Below are 16519 nucleotides of genomic sequence, written 5' to 3'. Positions count from 1 at the left end.
TTACATTAAGTTTTTATTTTTTCTTTTATTCAGAACAAAAAATTCTGTTTTATGAGAAGTTTTTTAATTGATGAAAAACTATTTATGTTTCAGGTTGTCACAATGGTAAACATAAAATTATTTTAGCTGATCAATTTTTAGGAGTCAAAAACTTATTTTGGAATTGAAATAGAGAATTGATAGTTTTATGTGCAGTCATGAAGAAAATTTTCCATCAACAAACATAGATACATTTGAAACAATCTCAAAATCTATAAAAGTTGTTTAAAGCAACCAATAAGCAGCTTTTCAAAGGAAAGGTCATAACACACTTTTCTAACTGCATTGAAATAATATGTCATAAATATTTATTGATGTTTTAAGAACTGTCACATTTACTACTGCTAGATTTTAAACCAGTCAGCACATGCCAATTATTAGACTCAGCTGGGAGTCTCAAAGGACACAACCCTAGAACTGTTTATAATAGAATTGCAAGAGCTGAAACAACAAACTAAAAAACAAAGTTGATCAGCAAAAATTCTTTGAAGGAAACTCTTTGCACACTATGTTATAAAATAAAGCTTCCAAAAGACCTTGATTATTCTTTAATAACATCAGCAATCTAGCCACCCTATGTCTAAATGGAGGGAAAGCCTTGGACTGCCCCAGACAAGTCATGTATTGATCTCTGCATCAGGTCCTTAACAGATCGTTGTGGGCTATTGTACAACACGCCAGAATCAATGCCATTTGGCTCTATCACTTTCCAGACTATGAACACATATATCTTTTGCAACTGATGTTGCTAATCTGGAATATTTTTCAATTATCAATGGAATGCAGTCCTATTAAATACTTACTATACAATACCCAAAATAGGATGGTTGAACACACTAAACCAAACCAAACAAATAACAAAAACTGGTCTGCTGGCACCAATGTATTCCTATTACATATTTGTTTATTCAGAAATAATTTAAAAAATCATTCTCAGTTCCTTAAAGAATTCTATCCACAGAATTCTACAATAAAGACTCATGAATTTTCTGGGCAATGACAGCTGGCAGTGTTCCAGACAAAACCGTACCTAATACACAATCCATATGGCACTAGCCTGGAAGCAGAGCTTCAGAGAGAATGAGAATGTAGCCCAGCTGCTCTTCCACAGAGCACTCAAGGAATCATGTGCAAACTCCACTGCTCTACCTGTGCTTGAGGGACAGTTTTACTCAGCTTCATATCTATTAGCTGAATGGAATTCCTTTCTTTTTATCTTTCTTTTATTAGTGATTCTCTGTTCATGGCGTTTGAACCTGTAACCTCAGCTCTTAATCTGCTAAATTTAGAATCTTATATGATTTCTTTGTATAACAACACTAGGGAGAAAAGTATTGGAAGAATGGGATGCTTGAATCCTGTTCTATTGCTTCCATCTTCTGAAACCCCAGACTTTATTGATATATATATATATATATATATATAAAATCATAGAAAGTTTGTATATTTTGGAAACTTAGACCTGAAGGTGACATATGGCAATAACCACTGAAATTCAACACAAGGAGTCACACCATATGAGATTTTGCCAATTACCAATTGAAAAATTTTAACATATAAACTATTCCACTGTAATTATTATGGGTAATATATTTTGATTTATAATAACTCAAATTTATTGAGTATTTATATAACACATACTTTCTAAATTCCTTATAATGGATTATCTCATTCAATTTTGTTCAAATAATTTGAGGCTAGCATAGTTATACCCAATCTATGGGTAATGAAATTGAAGTACTAGCAATTATGTAATCTTCCCATATTCATCCAAAAAATAAATAGTGAACTACAAATACAATAATACTATGCATAGTCTTTCTGAAAATGAATTAAATAGGCAGGAATGCTATCTTCTAGGTTTAAAATATCCATCTCAAAATTATCCATATTCATTTGAATTTATAGACCAGATAATTATTATCTGAGATTGAAAGAGACTCCACAAAGCATATAGTTTACTAGTATGCTATTTATTTCTACTAACAAATCAACTTCATACACTCCTAGTCAACATATCTCCATTTATCTTAAATATTACAAGAGGATTTCATTTTAGTTTGTAACTACTTGATCTTTACTTCTTTTCACTGAGATTTGTTTGAGACAGAACATTTCAGCCTCTGCTTTGCAGCACCTACTTTTGAAATCACTAGATTCCCATGATGACAGATGACACTATGTACCCAAGAAGAAAATGTCAAGATATTCTTTATTGTTAAAAGTGTCTGACCCTGTTGAGATTGAACCTGGAAGCTTGACTTAAAATAAATATGCTTTCTAAAATATCCTTATCATAGTCTTTGTATTATGACCACACTAAGGGCTTGCTGAACTTTCCCTCTTTTTCGAGGCTCTTCAGTTAACTGAGGAAGTCACAGCTGCCATAGGCACTGCATATGAAGACCCCAGGACAGGGAGTGGGGGAAACTTATGCCATTTATCTGCATAAGGAGAAAAGTTGGAGCAGCAATAAATAATCCTGCAGAAAGTAAGGTTGCATGTATGGAATGATGGACAGTGTTAAAAAGAAAATTAAATTAGTGTTCAAAAGTTTTTCTTAGACTAATAAGAAAAGTCACACCATAGGTTAAAGAGAGAAATTTTTTTCTACCTAAGGTTTTATGTTAGAGAGCTATATATGAACACACACACACACACACACAACACGTACACACACACATAGAATTCCTCCTTGTCCTGTAGAGAAAATATAAACCACATTTCTAAATACAAAAATAAAGTGTCTAAAAGAAGTACTATGATTGAAAAAGTCTAAGATGGCTAATTTTCTGTACAGTAGAAAAAAAATGCTTATGTTAAGGTTTTTTGTTGTGGTTCTGTTAGTGTCACCTTTATTGGGGGAAATTGACATCTTTACTATGTTGTATCTTCTGGTCCAAGAACGTGGTATGTTTTTCCACTTATTTAAATTTTATTTGATTTCTTTCATTGAGTTTTATAGTTTTCTGCATTATACATCTTTTTGGGATTTTTGGTTTTGGTTTGGTTTGCTTTGGTTCTATTGTAAATGGTATGATGTTTTTAATTTTAAATTTAAAATTGTTAATTGCTGGTATATAGGAAAGCAATAGACTATTGCACAATGCCCCTGTATCCTGTCACCTTTCTGTAATCACTTATTAGTTACTAAAAAAAATTTTTTTGGTTGCTCTTGTTGATTCTTTGGAATTTTACACATAGATAATCATGCCACCTGAGAACAAAGACAATTTTATTTCTTCCTTCTTGATGTATATACTTTGTATTTCCTTTTATTGTCTTATGTTTCTGTTTTCAGAAGGATTGTTTTTTCAGTTTTTCAGTGAAGTGAAAAACCAAGCTATTTAGAGGAACTCGTGATAGCACACTTCATTGCATACCATTATGGGCTGGTGAGGAACAAGTGGATGGGGGTGAAAAAAAATGGGAGGATGGGGAATATAAGATTCTACTTTATTACAAAAGGAATTTCTTATTGACCATAATTAGGTCATATTTACATTTTTTATGTGCATATATATGTTTTACCACCCTTTTTTTGTTATAAAAGGACCCACAAAATGCCAGGAAAAGAACCTATTGAATATATTCTTAGTGTTCAGAAATCCAAATAAATAAATGTTCGTGGCTGACATTTTATTGGAAACAGCACAAAATTCTTAATAAACTTTCTAAGCATGCTCCAGAAAGATAGACTTCTACACATACTGACATATTTATTAGTGGTATTCCAACATCCAGTCATTTGGGATACGAGTAAATTACACAATAGCAGGATACATTTTAGATGCTGGCAGTAATATGTTACACTATCTGAGTATGCCAACTTACCATTGAACATGGATATTAAGAGTATCTTGTTTATTCTTGGTGATTTCCTAAGAAACATAAATGTTTTGTTGTGATTGAAATTAATCTGTCATTTGACAAGTATCAATGAAATGTGAATATTTGTTTTGAACAAGACCTGAAAGGAAATTCAATTTGAAGATTATACATTTATTTTGTTAGAAGAAATCGTGCTAGTTAATAATGCCAACTATTTAAGCAGGTATATATTCAAATTGTTCAAGTAGCTGCACTAATTAATTTCAAATGGAATTTTATTTTGAAAATACTACTTCTAAAGTATTTTAAAAATTTAATCCAAATAACAGGCTCTTCTATAAATTATCTATTTCATGGCTTAAAGGTCTGAGGTAGAAAACAAAATGAACACTATATAACCCATTATATGTATTTTATGGCATGTATTTCTATGTTAAAAAGGTTTTTTTTCTATGTTAGCATGAACATTGGACCATTGTTTATCATTTGGCATCTTTAGGATTCCATTGGAGAAAAAAAAAAACACATTTATGTTTTCTTGATATTTTAAACAGAAAATTATTTAAGTTTGGGAATTAATTGCTGAAGAGAGAAGTTAGCTCTAAGTGAGGTCTCCAAGAATGAGTCCAAGATGTCATGACAGTGCCTGATGGAGGAGCTGCTGCTTCTGACTCTGCTATGGGGGAGGGGACTAAAGAGACTCACAGGGCTCTCCTTGCAACTGCCTCTTGGCCTGTCCCCCTCCTGCTAGCATCTAGCCCCTGGAATGTTGTTCCCTAAGATCCTAGGTCTCCACAAGGTCTCCACCAGTGTATTTGTGGACAGACAACAACTAAGGAGAAGGCTACTAGACCATCAAAATCTCACATGAGTGCCTCTCATTGGTTTAAAGCAATTTGCCAATAAGAACTCTGAGATATGTGATTTTTAATATTATAGCCTCTTCAGAACAAGTAGGCACAGGAAAATGAGAGCACTAATCCCACTATTTACATAATTGAAAGTTACTTTTTAAAATTTCAAATGCATTTCTTGGTCTTTTTAATAATAAAAGAACAAATTGAAAATACAAGTAGGCTAATATCTTGATGAGTAATAGGATGTTCCTTATGCATGTTATGCATGGAATCAGTTAAATAATGGTACTTAACTTGAAATACAATTTCTGGTTTTATATTATGAAATCACAACTAATCCTTATTTGCAGTCCTAAAACTTCTAATATATTATCCTCAATTTTGTTTAAATGGTAAGTTTAATCCTAAACTAGTAATTGAAAAAGTATAAAGGTGAATTGCACTCTCTCCACGTTTATTTTATTAAACTATAATCACATATAAAGTAAGAGTCTTTCCAGTATCTATGGAGTTTTGAAAATAGTAGAAAATGGAAGGAGTCTGAGGGAAGGAAAAAGTAGAAAAAAGAAACACAGTTCTGGAAATGGTTTTCAGCCTGCAGTGACGCAGGCCAGAGGGGTCTGTGAGCTAATATCATATTGTTTCACCTTTGCTAGCAGTTTACATGTTCATGACTTTTGTAGTTCTCAGGATGTAGTGAGGTGGGTTAGGATATCACAAGGCAGAATATCATGAGATAGATCATAAACACTGGGGTCAGAATGGTCAGGTTTGCATCTTGGATTTGACTACTTACTGGCTGTGGTTTCTTGGGGAAATTGCTTATAATCTTCTGTGCTTCAGTTTCTTTATCTGTAAAATAAGACAGCTAATAGAACCTAAAACCGGATTGTTGTGAGTGTTAAATGTTGCAATCCATATAAAATTCTTATAATAGTGAGTATTCAATAAATCATTTAAATTTATCATGTACATAGCAATGCTAAAGCATTCAGCAGAGTAATAGTAATTCAATATGTTTGTCTTCATTTCTGGTTAAGAATGATGAAAATAATTCTGTGATAGACCTCGAGTAGATACAAAACAGATGGTCATATATATGTTTATTTTGTAAGCAATTGGATTCAGAAAAATTACAAAAATTACATCAGGTAACAAGCACATATTCACACCCATATATGTGTGTGTGTGTGTGTATATCATAAAATAGATGGTAAAATAAATTATTAGAAGTGATTAAACAAATTATTTGACACTAGTTTGGATTGAATGTTTGTGTCCCTGCAAAATTCACATGTAGAAACTCTAATCCCCAAGGTGATAGTTGGAGGTGGAGACTTTGGAAGGTAATCAGGATTAGATTAGGTCATGAAGGTGGAACCCCCATGATGGGATTCATGCCCTCATAAAAAGAGGAAGAGGCACAAGAATCCTCCCTCTTTTTGAAAGGTTGAGTGAGGACAGAATCAGGAAGAGGGCTCTCACTGGAAGCTGACCATGCTGGCACCCTAATCTAGCACTCCCAGTCTCCAAAACTGTGAGAAATAAATTTCTGCTGTTTAGACCATGTAGTCTGTGGTAATTTGTTATAGAAGCTAAAGCTAATACAAATCCTAAGTTAATCTTAGTAATTATAATTATAGTCAAGAGAAACAGTTAAGTGATTAGTCATGAATATCTACAAAGGTGGTAGGTTAATTTAGGTATTAATTTTCATGAGATACATTGAGGGTTAAAATCGACATTTTTCTAAAGGATATATGTAGTTTTCCTTAGGTTTAAAAATGGAAATTTATAAAAATGTAGTAATTCCATAAAATTGATATGTATAAAAGTTGAATTCCACATTGCTTTTGTTATATAAATTATAAAATAGTGAGAACACAGTGAGAAAGCTTTCGTGCAATCAAAAATCTATATATACATATATTCAAACGGCAACATAAATAATAATACTACATTCTTTTAACATTGGTGAAAGAAGATTAAATTTTTAAAAAGCTTAAATGAATTAAGAAATTTTTAAGACATTGCTCGTAAATATGTATGTGACAGATTCTTGAAATTCTAGTGGGAATCAAAATTTAATTCCAAAGTCAGAACTTTGTCCATTCTTTTATTTTAAAAATCTAGATCTCAGATTTCATAATAAGTAAAAGATTAATACCTTTAAGAAATACATCTAATAGGTATCATTATTCTTCTGTATTTTCCCAATTTTTGTAATTGATTCATCTCTCTCTTTAAAGTCTATCACTATGGAATATTGTTATTATCTTGAATTTGCACATATATATGTTTCTTGATCTTTTTTATAACTGAATTTTGATGTAATTCTGTTAAGGTTTTGAAGCATATTTTGGTCTGAGTACATACTGTTAAAATGTGACCTTTTACTTTGATTGTTTAGCTGACTTTAATGCTGAGATGGGGATGACATCTAATGAAATTTTTGTGTGGAAATAATGACAGATGGTTTACTTGGGATTTTGTAGACACAGCACTGCCAAACCTGCTGAGGAGTCTTTGGAACCTAACTAATTTTAGAGAGGTTTTATTGATTACACAAAAACAGGGCACATTCTAATCATTTTCACAGCATTGTTTTGCCTGAGGTACCAAAATCCATTAAACAAGAATTATAAACTTTGTTGTAAACTGGATGCTTAATTGTTCCTTGATGTATAGTAAACAGAAGCTCTAATAATAAGAGTTACTAAGGCATATTTAAATCATCCACTTTAATTTTAATCCCTCATGCCTGAATCTCTGAGGTGCAGCTGTTCATGAAGCTAAATTACTTTTTTTCTGATAGGAGTTTCATTTTAGGTTTGGTCCTTCCTCCCCCTAAAGCATCTTAATGGCTTCATTTTTATTTATTTTAACAGTAATATCTTTTTTCTGAACAGAACATAATTTACTAGCACCTAGAAATGTTTATTCAAGGTTTCCTATAATTTCACAAGGGGATAAGATTTTTCCAAAAAACATTATTTGGAGTTCAAATTTATTGTGAGTGTACACAGACATAGACACTCATTTTTCACATGGATGTATCCTTGCAGAATCCTGACTGGTTTAAGCATGCTGAAGTGCACTTGATAAAATAATACTTAGTATGTTTTAATAGAACATATATCTCATTCTTATGAATGGGTAATTGATTTGTTTGATTCCATGAAAAACTGATTTACATATTTAATTTAACTTAGTTTTATTTTTTTATTGGAGTATAGTTGATTTACAATCTTGTGTTAGTTTCTGCTGTATAGCAAAGTGATACATATATATATATATATCCATTTTTTTTTAGATTCTTTTCCCATATAGGTCATTACAGAGTATTGAATAGGGTTCCTTGTGCTATATAGTAGATCCTTATTAGTTATCTATTTTACATGTAGTAGTTTGTATATGTCAATTCCAGTCTCCCAATTTATCCCTCCCTCCCTTTTCCCACCCTGGTAACCGTAAGTTTGTTTCTACATCTGTGACTCTATTTCTGTTTTGTAAATAAGTTCATTTGTACCATTTTTTTTTAGATTCCATATAGAAGGGATATCATATGATATTTGTCTTACTCTCTGATTTACTTCACTCAGTGTGACAATCTCTAGGTCCATCCACGTTGCTGCAAATGGCATTATTTCCTTCCTTTTAATGACTAAGTAATAGTCCACTGTATATATGTACCACATCTTCGTTATTCATTCCTTTGTTGATGGAAATTTAGGTTGTTTCCATGTCCTGGTAAATAGTGCTGCAATGAACATTGGGGTGCATGTATCTCTTTGAAATACGGTTTTCTTCAGATATATACCCAGGAGTAGGATTGCTGGATTATATGGTAGCTCTATTTTTAGTTTTTTAGTTTAGTTTAGTTTTTTAAGGCACCCCCATACTGTTCTCCATAGTGGCTATACCAATTTACATACCCACCAACAGTGTAGGAGGGTTCCCTTTTCTCCACACCCTCTCCAGCATTTATTGTTTGTAGATTTTTGATGAAGGCCATTCTGACTGGTGTGAGGTGATACCTCATTGTAGTTTTGATTTGCATTTCTCTAATAATTAGTGATGTTGGGCATCTTTTCATGTGTGTTTTGGCCATCTGTATGTCTTCTTGGAGAAATGTTTATTTAGATCTTCCACCCATTTTTTGATTGGGTTGTTTGTTTTTTTGATATTGAGCTGTATGAGCTGTTTGTGTATTTTCGAGATTAATCCCTTGTCAGTTGCTTTATTGCAAATATTTTCTCCCATTCTGAGGGTTGTCTTTTCTCTTTGTTTATGGTTTCCTTTGCTGTGCCAAAGCTTTTAAGTTTAATTAGGTCCAATTTGTTTGTTTTTATTTTCATTACTCCAAGTGGTATATCGAAAAAGATCTTGCTGTGATTTATGTTAAACAGTGTTCTGCCTATGTTTTCCTCTAAGAGTTTTATAGTATCCAGCCTTACATTTAGGTCTTGAATCCACTTTGAGTTTATTTTTCTGTATGGCGTTAGGGAGTGTTCTAATTTCATTCTTTTACGTGTAGCTGTCCAGTTTTCCCAGCACCACTTATTGAAGAGACTGTGTGTTCTCCATTGTATATTCTTGCCTCCTTTGTTATAGACTAGGTGGCCATAGGTGCATGGATTTATCTCTGGATTTTCTATCCTGTTCCATTGATGTATATTTCTGTTTTTGTGGCAGTGACATACTGTTTTGATGACTGCAGCTTTGTAGTGTAGTCTGAAATCAGGGCACCTGATTCCTCCAGCTCTGATCTTCTTTCTCAAGATTGCTTTGACTATTCAGAGTCTTTTGTGTTTCTATACAAATTGTAAAGTTGTTTGTTCTAGTTCTGTGAAAAATGCCGTTGGTAGCTTGATAGAGATTGCATTGAATCTGTAGATTGCTTTGGGTAGTATAGTCATTTTCACAATTTTGATTTTTTCAATCTAAGACCATGATATATCTCTCCATCTGTTTGTGTCATCTTTGATTTCTTTCATCAGCATCTTATAGTTTTCTGAGTACAGATATTTTCCCTCCTTAAGTAGGTTTATTCCTAGGTATTTTATTCTCTTTGATATGATGGTAAATGGAATTGTTTCCTTAATTTCTCTTTCTGATCTTTTGTTGTTAGTGTATAGAAATGCAAGATATTTCTGTGTATTAATTTTGAATCCTGCAACTTTACCAGATTCATTGATGAGCTCTAGTAGTTTTCTGGTAGCATCTTTGGATTTTCTATGTATAGTATCATGTCATTTGCTAACAGTGACAGTTTTACTTCTTCTTTTCCATTTGGATTCCTTTTATTTCTTTTTCTTCTCATTGCCATGGATAGGACTTCCAAAACTATGTTGAATAAAAGTGGTGAGAGTGGATATCCTTGTCTTGTTCCTGATCTTAGAGGAAACGCTTTCAGTTTTTCATCACTGAGAATGATGTTTGCTGTGGGTTTGTCGTATATGGGCTTTATTATGTTGAGGTAGGTTCCCTCTATGCCCACTTTCTGGAGAGTTTTTATCATAAATGGGTGTTGAATTTTGTCAAAAGCTTTTTCTGCATCTATTGAGATGATCATATGGTTTTTATTCCTTAATTTGTTGATATGGTGTATCACATTGATTGATTTGCGTATACTGAAGAATCCTTACATCCCTGGGATAAATCCCACTCAATCAATCATGGTGTATGATCCTTTTAATGTGTTGTTGAATTTGGTTTACTAATATTTTGTTGAGAATTTTTGCATCTGTTCATCAGTGATATTGGCTTCTAATTTTCTTTTTTGGCGATATCTTTGTTGTTTTTGGTATTAGGGTGATGGTGGCCTCATAGAATGAGCTTTGGAGTGTTCCTTCCAATATTTTGGAAGATTTTCAGAAGAATAGGTGTTAACTCTCCTCAAAATGTTTGATAGAATTTGCCTGTGAAGCAGTCTGGTCCTGGACTTTTGTTTGTTGGAATTTTTTAAATCACAGTTTCTATTTCAGTACTTGTGATTTTTCTATTCACATTTTCTACTTCTTCCTGCTTCAGTCTTAGAAAGTTGTACCTTTCTAAGAATTTGTCCATTTCTTTAGGTTGTTCATTTTATTGGCATATAGTTTTTGTAGTAGTCTCTTACGAACCTTTGTATTTCTGTGGTGTCAGTTGCAACTTCTCCTTTTTCATTTCTAATTTTATTGATTTGAGCCCTCTCCCTTTTTTCTTGATGAGTCTGGCTGAAGGTTTATCAATTTTGTTTATCTTTTCAAAGAACCACCTTTTACTTTAATTGATCTTTGCTATTGTTTTCTTCATCTAACTAAACATAATTAAAATAAATATCCTTATTTTACTTTGGGAGAGTGGGGAGATAAAAAGTGGAGCATAGTGGACTTTTAGGTCAGTGAAGATACCCTGTGTGATACTTTAATGATTGATCAATACACATCATACCTTTGTTGTATGTATGACATACGTTCTATGACAAACCCGTAGAATGTATGGCACCAAGAGTGAAACCTAGTGTAAACTATAGACTTTGGGTGATTATGATGTGTCAATGTAGGTTCATCAATTATAAAAGTTTACCACTCTGGTGTGGGATATAGGTAATAGGTGAGGCTCTGCATGAGTGGGAAGAGGTATATGGGCAATCTCTGTACCTTCTCCTTAATTTTGCTGTGAACCTAAAAGTTCTCTAAAAAATAAAGTCTTAATTTAAAAAATTAAGTGGAAGAAAAGTAATTACTCTAAACAAAATAATGAAAACTCTTTTGAAGGGTGCTCATAACATAATGATTAGCTTGAGCAAAAATGACTATAGGAGAGTAACCTGAATCATAAGAACAAATTCAAGTAAAACAAAACAAATAAGATCTACCTGAAGAGATGAACCTTGTCAATTTCCAGTGATAAATAAGCTGAGGTAAAGAAATTGCTGGATAGCACAATTATGGGTATGGTTTTCTTGATGAGGTTTTAAGAAATTCATCTTGTGGAGTAAAAATAAACTATCTCTTTCTGTAAATTAAGGGCAATATCAGAAGTTTAACCAAGGAGTGTGGTAATGTGCATAGGACTGTGTAATACCATCATTCTTTATAGCCATTTCTAATACTTACTGCATTATAATTCTCAATTCATACCCACAGTTCTCATTTGAGACATTGATTGCACTTTTGGTAGGGAATATGTTTTATTCTTAATGCCTCCAGAACCCAGCATAATTCCTGGCAAATAATAGCATTAAATACATAGATTGAATAATACATGGATAAATAACATGCATATTTGGGAAAGCTTAAACTGGTATGTTGAAATAATTTAAAAGAAAAAACCGTTGATGAACACTTGAAAGAGGAGACTGACGCAAATATCCGATATACATTGAAAAAGGCCAACAAAAAGATAGTCTAAGTAGCAACAGGACTCAAGATAGGTAAAGGGAAAAATTACTGAGATAAATAAAAAGTCCTTTTGGGGGGGACTTTCTTTATGCTGGTTTCTAAATCTGGACAAGACAAAGTCTTTTCCTTGTCGTTCCTAAATTCTTCCTGTCCTAAAAAGAGAAACCAAAAGCTCACTTGGTTCCATCAGTTTTCTTAGCATACTAGTGCCAATCTATTGAAATCTTGATATTATTATTGGATATACTTTCAATGCTGGAAAGAAATGTTAAAATTCTATTCCTTATAGGCTATTTTAATGTGTCTAACTGGATATACATTAATTAATAGACCTCAGATAATTATTTTTCTGATTTTTTTTCACATAAATTGAAATGAAATGTTAAAAAGGATCACTAAATACTACCATCCTGCAGTTCTGGAATATACAGTTTTCCCTCGGTATCCCCAGTGGATTGGTTCCAGGACATCCTGTGGATACCAAAATCCACAGATGCTCAAATCCCTTATATAAAATGGTGTAGTATTTGCATATAACCCACTCATATCTCCACATACTTTAAATTATCACTAGATTACTTATATAGTACAATGTAAATGCTATATAAATAGTGGTAAGTGCAATGTAAATGCTATATGAATACTCTCCAGGACAAGTTTTTCTTTATGAGACTTTCTGGAATGTTCTTTATTTTCTAACATTTTTTTATCTGAAGTTGGTTAAATCCAAGGATGGGGAAACCTAGGATAAGGAGGGTAGACTATACTTATTTACAACTATTATTTTTAGTAGCTGATCCAAATAGCTCAACAAAAAAAAAATATTTAAATTTCAAATCAAATGCTACCCACAGTGACTAACTTGGTGATAATAGTATCATATATATGTTTTCAAATTTCTATGAATTTAGTACACTTATAAAATAATATAACACGACTTCTTGTACTTACAATATTTCATACAAGATCAGAAATGCAAAAACTATTATAAAGTACATTTATTTGTCTGTGCTTCAGATTTTGAGCTGTTTTCAGAAATCTAAGTTTCTAGGTTTTCCTAGAGGCATGTACAAAACATTTTAATCCCTACTGATGCTAAGGAAAGTTATATCACCTAAGGTTAAACAAAGGAAACTGAATGACTCACAATCCATAAGAAATAAGCATTGAATTTACTTCAGTTATCTTACATGCTTGCATGCTTGGTTTAGATCCCTGCCATTCAATGTATTATTCTTCGTGGAAAACACACACACACGCACACACATTAGAACTGTAATGGTTTGGAATCTCATGTTTCCACCAACATTTGTTCAAGTTGTTGCCTACTATGCATGTGTGAGGAATTTTATATTGACAGAGAGTCTTTCAAAATTAAGCAAATTAAAAATAAATATGAGAATTAGAATTCAGCTACTGTAGTCACATTTTCTTAGAATTACCAGGTTTTTATTCTATTCTACTCTATACTATTGGACATTTTTTAAGTAAGGAAATTAAAAAACATTTTGAGGTGAGCTGTATGTTCCAAGTAATTCAATATTTAGAACTTGTTGGAGTCACTCAAGTGAAAAATTGACCTGACTTGTTACTGTCACATAACTTACTTTTAGCTATTCACCCTCATCCCCTTTTGTTGAATATAACACTTCTATATATTTAATATCACATTTTTCCTTTGCCCAAGTATTACATGATATTTGTTAAAAGACAGCCTCTTGGAAGAACCATGGAGACCTTTGACCAACATAAAAACTTAGCAGAAGGTCACATACTCCATGATGGGCTGGGGACAGACTGATTGATCAATGCCAACAGAATCCAAAACTCAATCATCTTAAATGTTAAAGGACAGACAATCAGCCTCAAGCACTGGGTATCAGATACATAGGAAAAACATTGCATGAATCATAAAATTCTTGAGCTCTATTTTATAAGAATTTAAACTGTCAGTGAAAATAGAAAATATTTATTTTCATTGATGTATAGGAAAAACAATTATTAGAAGTACCAAATACTAAAATGATGTATTTTAATACTCCCTCAATATATCCGCAGTCATATAGGGAAATAATATTTGTATTAAATATTTGCCACTATTTTAGATGCTATTAAATATCACAAAACTGCCTTTTTGAATTTTTTTTAAGTATTTACTCAGGCTTTGTTGTCTTAAAGGCACTGTGATATATTTTGGTTAGTAGATAAGGTAGACCCTCTCTCCGCCTTCATGGAACTTACATTATAAATATAATAGACATTTAAAAATTACTACAGAAGGGAGGCTTGAGTGTGATATGAGTAGGAAAAAAAAGTGGCCTAACAAACGTATTATTGCTTTGATTTTATGAAATTGGCAACAAGAACATGGTTTAACTCGTAAGCTCAGAAAGAGCACACATCTTTCAGTGAGGAGAAAGAAACAGCAGACTGTTTGCACAGATCATCCAAATAAACCTAGTTACCAAATGTTGGAAGTTGTTTGGGGCACTATATTGAGATATACAGAAAACCAACGATGAAATTAGTTTGGCAAGCAAGAATAGATGTTCAGTTTCATTAGGTCCCATTTGTTTATTTTTGTTTTTATTTTTGTTACTCTAGGCAGTGGGTCAAAATAGCATTATCTCACTTTGTTCTTCCTGTCAGAGATCTCAAAATAAAGTAAAATGTATCCTTGTTATTGTGGATAAAGATAGTTTTATTTTTTAAAGTAAAAGCTTAAGACAATTCTTAGGGATTTTTGGCATTAGCAATTCCAAGCAGATTTTAATACAGAGAGTTGCTAATATAATTCTCCATTTTTATTTAATGTTCTGTACATTGTAATATTTTCTGAATAATACTGTGTTAATAATATCTGGATAAGCTACTATTTTTTAACTGTTACATGTTACTATACTTTCTCATTTCTCTAAAGATAATTTCATTGGAAATATTTTGTGTAAATATTTTGTATCAATGTTAATGATGCAGCCTCCCCCAAATTAATTTATATTCATCTGAAATCTTAAGCACCAATGAATGCTTCTGGGGTAAAGTTAAGAGCTGAAGTCAGGTGGCCAGGAATTTTATTTTGACTGTACTGCTTACTAGCTATACAACTTTAGAAAGTTAATTTAACTCTGAGACTCTGTTCTATTATATGTAAAAAAGGGTTAATAATATCTATCTCTTTAGGGTCATCTCCCATTTGGGCTTTAATGGACTGCCAAAATACAGATGGTTGTTGAATATTATCTGGATTACTCATTCATTAATTTTTTAAGTCATTCATTCATTTAAAAAATATTTTCTGAAATCCTACTTCTATATTGAAATCATTTTGTACATTTTGGATACATTAATGAACAGATGAAAATCTCTGCCCTCCATGAACTTATATACTAGTGATTGCCAGACCAAAATATAAAAGCAGCTAAACACGTTAAGAATCTCATAGAAAAAGCACAAAAATCACATTTGTAAACTTTAACTATGCTATTTGACTGTGCAGAATTATGACATTTCTTTAATAATCAAATTTGGAAATCTGCCCTGGTTTAAAAAGTGAAGGTTCAGTGTAATTATTTATTTATTTTTAATTTTTAAATTAAAAATTTGAATATTAAAGTTTAATTATTAAATTACTCATTTAGAATATTATGAGCGTTTCTATTGTTTCTTGTTCCTTTTTTCATCTTTTTTGATTCTTAGCTTTCAAGCTCTTGTAGTAGGTAAATGAAGAACAAGTTGAGTAATTCATAGGACAGCTATTGTTCTACAGTACTTTTAGCAATCTACATTGATGGACTACTACTTTTTTACTAACCATTCATATTTTTCCTCAAACTTACTATCTCTTCAACAGAAAGGAAAAGAGAGGGGGAAGTAATTAAATACGTTAAGTAAATATGTTAAGCCCCTACTATCTGTATAATGATTTAATGCCTTGAAATGTCCATAGCAACCATGGGCACTATGCTCCCATATTAGCATTATTTAAAGATAAAAAACAAAGACTAAATTGGTAATTGGCAGTAAACGATTGATCCCTGGTTGATCTGATACCACAGTTTATTAACTTTATTACACAGAGTTGAATATGGAGTTATTAGAGAAAGGCAGCATCTTTTCTGCATATTATTAGTCACACAAATAAAGAAAGGGAAGTTTACGCAAGAATATGACTGATGCATTTCTAGGAGTAACTGAGATTTATATGAATTTAAACCTACCTTTACAGTCAGTTATGAAGCACATGATGGTAGAGTTAAAGCACATGATGCGTGCTTTGATGCCCAGAACTTTTACTGTCTGATCATTAGATATCAGTGTAATGAGTATGTCAAAGTGATTCAGCTATAACTCACCGTGAAATAGTCAAGGTATCACCAATTCAGATATGAATGTTTTCTGCTTGTA

Source organism: Globicephala melas, chromosome 5 (assembly GCF_963455315.2).
Source record: "Globicephala melas chromosome 5, mGloMel1.2, whole genome shotgun sequence".
Lineage (NCBI taxonomy): Eukaryota > Metazoa > Chordata > Mammalia > Artiodactyla > Delphinidae > Globicephala > Globicephala melas.
Note: the sequence above shows the minus strand (reverse complement) of the source record.